Here is a 6,160-nt window from a genome sequence, read left to right on the forward strand (position 1 = left end):
GTCAATCCCAGAGCGTTCCGCGGTCACATGTGACCAGTGGGTTGAGGCGCTGTTTGGGCTACTTACACACATAGAAACAAACCGAGAAAATAGAAGCAGGAGGAGGCCATTCGGCCCTTCGAGCCTGCTCCGCCATTCATTCTGATCATGGCTGATCATCAAGTTCAATCCCCTGATCCCACCTTCCCCCATCTCCCTCGATCCCTTTCGCCCCGAGAGCAAATCTAATTCCTTCTTCAAATTCCACAGATTCCCCGCTCTCTGGGGCGAGGGTGAGACCCTCTCTTGTCGGAGATGGTCATTGCCGGGCACTTGTGTGGCGCGAATGTAACATCTTTGGAAAACCCTCTCCAAATCCAACTCTGGGGAGGCCGGAAGTCACGGGAATGAACTGGAAACAAATGCAAGGCTAAAATTCAACAGAGAAATGTTTAACGAATGGGGAAAGTGAAGAGAGGGTCCGTGCAATTAAATGGATCAGTCCAATAGAGCAATGAGACCGACCTCACTCACAGCTCTGTTAAACCAGGGACCCCATTCTCCCAATTCTCTTAGTGCCGGCAGGATGCGGTGAATCTGGTGGGAGCCAGACCGTCGAATACCCGCTGGTGTAAAATTCCGTTACAAGTCTCCCAATGGCGGGTTAATGGTGATGAAGGCTGGCGTGAACAGGGGGCTCTCGGTTCACCCGATATTTGAGGTGAATGCAACACTGCCACAGTGCTGCGCCGCTCCTGATGCATCGTTCACCACACTTCCTGCCCTCCGTCTCATAGAACATAGAACATAGAACATAGAACAATACAGCGCAGTACCGGCCCTTCGGCCCACGATGTTGCACCGAAACAAAAGCCATCTAACCTATACTATGCCATTATCATCCATACGTTTATCCAATAAACTTTTAAATGCCCTCAATGTTGGCGAGTTCACTACTGTAGCAGGTAGGGCATTCCACGGCCTCACTACTCTTTGCGTAAAGAACCTACCTCTGACCTCTGTCCTATATCTATTACCCCTCAGTTTAAAGCTATGTCCCCTCGTGCCAGCCATTTCCATCCGCGGGAGAAGGCACTCACTGTCCACCCTATCTAACCCTCTGATCATTTTGTATGCCTCTATTAAGTCTCCTCGAAACCTTCTTCTCTCCAACGAAAACAACCTCAAGTCCATTAGCCTTTCCTCATAAGATTTTCCCTCCATACCAGGCAACATCCTGGTAAATCTCCTCTGCACCCGCTCCAAAGCCTCCACGTCCTTCCTATAATGCGGTGACCAGAACTGTACGCAATACTCCAAATGCGGCCGTACCAGAGTTCTATACAGCTGCAACATGACCTCCTGACTCCGGAACTCAATCCCTCTACCAATAAAGGCCAACACTCCATAGGCCTTCTTCACAACCCTATCAACCTGGGTGGCAACTTTCAGGGATCTATGTACATGGACACCTAGATCCCTCTGCTCATCCACACTTTCAAGAACTTTACCATTAGCCAAATATTCCGCATTCCTGTTATTCCTTCCAAAGTGAATCACCTCACACTTCTCTACATTAAACTCCATTTGCCACCTCTCAGCCCAGCTCTGCAGCTTATCTATATCCCTCTGTAACCTGCTACATCCTTCCACACTATCGACAACACCACCGACTTTAGTATCGTCTGCAAATTTACTCACCCACCCTTCTGCGCCTTCCTCTAGGTCATTGATAAAAATGACAAACAGCAACGGCCCCAGAACAGGTCCTTGTGGTACTCCACTTGTAACTGAACTCCATTCTGAACATTTCCCATCAACCACCACCCTCTGTCTTCTTTCAGCTAGCCAATTTCTGATCCACATCTCTAAATCACCCTCAATCCCCAGCCTCCGTATTTTCTGCAATAGCCTACCGTGGGGAACCTTATCAAACGCTTTGCTGAAATCCATATACACCACATCAACTGCTCTACCCTCGTCTACCTGTTCAGTCACCTTCTCAAAGAACTCGATAAGGTTTGTGAGGCATGACCTACCCTTCACAAAGCCATGCTGACTATCCCTGATCATATTACTCCTATCTAGATGATTATAAATCTTGTCTCTTATAATCCCCTCCAAGACTTTACCCACTACAGACGTGAGGCTCACCGGCCTATAGTTGCCGGGGTTGTCTCTGCTCCCCTTTTTGAACAAAGGGACCACATTTGCTATCCTCCAGTCCTCTGGCACTATTCCTGTAGCCAATGATGACATAAAAATCAAAGCCAAAGGTCCAGCAATCTCTTCCCTGGCCTCCCAGAGAATCCTAGGATAAATCCCATCAGGTCCCGGGGACTTATCTATTTTCAGCCTGTCCAGAATTGCCAACACCTCTTCCCTACGTACCTCAAAGCCATCTATTCTATTAGCCTGGGGCTCAGCATTCTCCTCCACAACATTATCTTTTTCCTGAGTGAATACTGACGAAAAATATTCATTTAGTATCTCGCCTATCTCTTCAGACTCCACACACAACTTCCCATCCCTGTCCTTGACTGGTCCTACTCTTTCCCTAGTCATTCGCTTATTCCTGACATACCCATAGAAAGCTTTTGGGTTTTCCTTGATCCTACCTGCCAAATACTTCTCATGTTCCCTCCTTGCTCGTCTTAGCTCTCTCTTTAGATCCTTCCTCGCTACCTTGTAACTATCCATCGCCCCAACCGAAACTTCACACCTCATCTTCACATAGGCCTCCTTCTTCCTCTTAACAAGAGATTCCACTTCTTTGGTAAACCACGGTTCCCTCGCTCGACGCCTTCCTCCCTGCCTGACCGGTACATACTGATCAAGAACACGCAGTAGCTGATCCTTGAACAAGCCCCACTTATCCAGTGTGCCCAACACTTGCAGCCTACTTCTCCACCTCATCCACCCCAAGTCACGTCTAATGGCATCATAATTGCCCTTCCCCCAGCTATAACTCTTGCCCTGCGGTGTATACTTATCCCTTTCCATCATTAACGTAAACGTCACCGAATTGTGGTCACTGTCCCCAAAGTGCTCTCCTACCTCCAAATCCAACACCTGGCCTGGTTCATTACCCAAAACCAAATCCAACGTGGCCTCGCCTCTTGTTGGCCTGTCAACATATTGTTTCAGGAAACCCTCCTGCACACACTGTACAAAAAAGGACCCATCTATTGTACTCGAACTATATATTTTCCAGTCAATATTTGGAAAGTTAAAGTCTCCCATAATAACTACCCTGTTACTTTCGCTCTTATCCAGAATCATCTTCGCCATCCTTTCCTCTACATCCCTAGAACTATTAGGAGGCCTATAAAAAAAAAAACTCCCAACAGGGTGACCTCTCCTTTCCTGTTTCTAACCTCAGCCCATACTACCTCGGAAGAAGAGTCCCCATCTAGCATCCTCTCCGCCACCGTAATACTGCTCTTGACTAGCAGCGCCACACCTCCCCCTCTTTTGCCTCCTTCTCTGAGCTTACTAAAACACCTAAACCCCGGAACCTGCAACATCCATTCCTGTCCCTGCTCTATCCATGTCTCCGAAATGGCCACAACATCGAAGTCCCAGGTACCAACCCACGCTGCCAGTTCCCCTACCTTGTTTCGTATACTCCTGGCATTGAAGTAGACACACTTCAAACCACCTACCTGAACACTGGCCCCCTCCTGCGACGTCAAAACTGTGCTCCTGACCTCTATACTCTCATTCTCCCTTACCCTAAAACTACAATCCAGGTTCCCCATGCCCCTGCTGCATTAGTTTAAACCCCCCCAAAGAGCACTAACAAATCTCCCTCCCCAGGATATTTGTGCCCCTCAGGTTCAGATGTAGACCATCCTGTCTGTAGAGGTCCCACCTTCCCCAGAAAGAGCCCCAGTTATCCAGAAATCTGAATCCCTCCCGCCTGCACCATCCCTGTAGCCACGTGTTTAATTGCTCTCTCTCCCTATTCCTCATCTCACTATCACGTGGCACGGGCAACAACCCAGAGATAACAACTCTGTTTGTTCTCGTTCTGAGCTTCCATCCTAGCTCCCTGAAAGCCTGCCTGACATCCTTGTCCCCTTTCCTACCTATGTCGTTAGTGCCAATGTGGACCACGACTTGGGGCTGCTCCCCCTCCCCCCGAAGGACCCGGAAAACACGATCCGAGACATCACGTACCCTTGCACCTGGGAGGCAACATACTAAATGTGAGTCTCTCACGCTCCCACAAAATCTCCTCTCTGTGCCCCTGACTATCGAGTCCCCAATTACTAATGCTCTGCTCCTCTCCCCCCTTCCCTTCTGAGCAACAGGGACAGACGCCGTGCCCAGCTAGTCTTCATGGGCAGCACCGTGCCGCTGGACCCATGGACACGCCTGTGCCACCGTTTCCCGTTCAGTATTGTGCCAGGGCTGCGAGTACAGGAGTCTCCTTCTCCCCATCCAGCAGCAACACACACCAGTGTCTATCTGGACAGCTCTGTGCTGTCTGTCCCTTCCAGCAGTGACACACACCAGTGTCTATCTGGACAGCTCTGTGCTGTCTGTCCCTTCCAGCAGTGACACACACCAGTGTCTATCTGGACAGCTCTGTGCTGTCTGTCCCTTCCAGCAGTGACACACACCAGTGTCTATCTGGACAGCTCTGTGCTGTCTGTCCTTTCCAGCAGTGACACACACCAGTGTCTATCTGGACAGCTCTGTGCTGTCTGTCCCTTCCAGCAGTGACACACACCAGTGTCTATCTGGACAGCTCTGTGCTGTCTGTCCCTTCCAGCAGTGACACACACCAGTGTCTATCTGGACAGCTCTGTGCTGTCTGTCCCTTCCAGCAGTGACACACACCAGTGTCTATCTGGACAGCTCTGTGCTGTCTGTCCCTTCCAGCAGTGACACACACCAGTGTCTATCTGGACAGCTCTGTGCTGTCTGTCCCTTCCAGCAGTGACACACACCAGTGTCTATCTGGACAGCTCTGTGCTGTCTGTCCCTTCCAGCAGTGACACACACCAGTGTCTATCTGGACAGCTCTGTGCTGTCTGTCCCTTCCAGCAGTGACACACACCAGTGTCTATCTGGACAGCTCTGTGCTGTCTGTCCCTTCCAGCAGTGACACACACCAGTGTCTATCTGGACAGCTCTGTGCTGTCTCCCCCTTCCAGCAGTGACACACACCAGAGTCTATCTGGACAGCTCTGTGCTGTCTGTCCCTTCCAGCAGTGACACACACCAGTGTCTATCTGGACAGCTCTGTGCTGTCTGTCCCTTCCAGCAGTGACACACACCAGTGTCTATCTGGACAGCTCTGTGCTGTCTCCCCCTTCCAGCAGCGACACACACCAGTGTCTATCTGGACAGCTCTGTGCTGTCTCTCCCTTCCAGCAGTGACACACACCAGTGTCTATCTGGACAGCTCTGTGCTGTCTGTCCCTTCCAGCAGTGACACACACCAGTGTCTATCTGGACAGCTCTGTGCTGTCTCTCCCTTTCAGCAGTGACACACACCAGTGTCTATCTGGACAGCTCTGTGCTGTCTCTCCCTTCCAGCAGCGACACACACCAGTGTCTATCTGGACAGCTCTGTGCTGTCTGTCCCTTCCAGCAGCGACACACACCAGTGCCTATCTGGACAGCTCTGTGCTCTCTGTCCCTTCCAGCAGCGACACACACCAGTGTCTATCTGGACAGCTCTGTGCTGTCTGTCCCTTCCAGCAGCGACACACACTAGTGTCTATCTGGACAGCTCTGTGCTGTCTCTCTCTTCCAGCAGCGACACACACTAGTGTCTATCTGGACAGCTCTGTGCTGTCTCCCCCTTCCAGCAGTGACACACACCAGTGTCTATCTGGACAGCTCTGTGCTGTCTCCCCCTTCCAGCAGTGACACACACCAGTGTCTATCTGGACAGCTCTGTGCTGCCTGTCCCTTCCAGCAGCGACACACACCAGTGTCTATCTGGACAGCTCTGTGCTGTCTCCCCCTTCCAGCAGTGACACACACCAGTGTCTATCTGGACAGCTCTGTGCTGTCTCCCCCTTCCAGCAGTGACTCACACCAGTGTCTATCTGGACAGCTCTGTGCTGTCTGTCCTGTCCAGCAGTGACACACACCAGTGTCTATCTGGACAGCTCTGTGCTGTCTCCACCTTCCAGCAGTGACACACACCAGTGTCTATCTG

The sequence above is a fragment of the Scyliorhinus torazame genome, chromosome 4 (assembly GCF_047496885.1).
Source record: "Scyliorhinus torazame isolate Kashiwa2021f chromosome 4, sScyTor2.1, whole genome shotgun sequence".
Classification (NCBI taxonomy): Eukaryota; Metazoa; Chordata; class Chondrichthyes; order Carcharhiniformes; family Scyliorhinidae; genus Scyliorhinus; species Scyliorhinus torazame.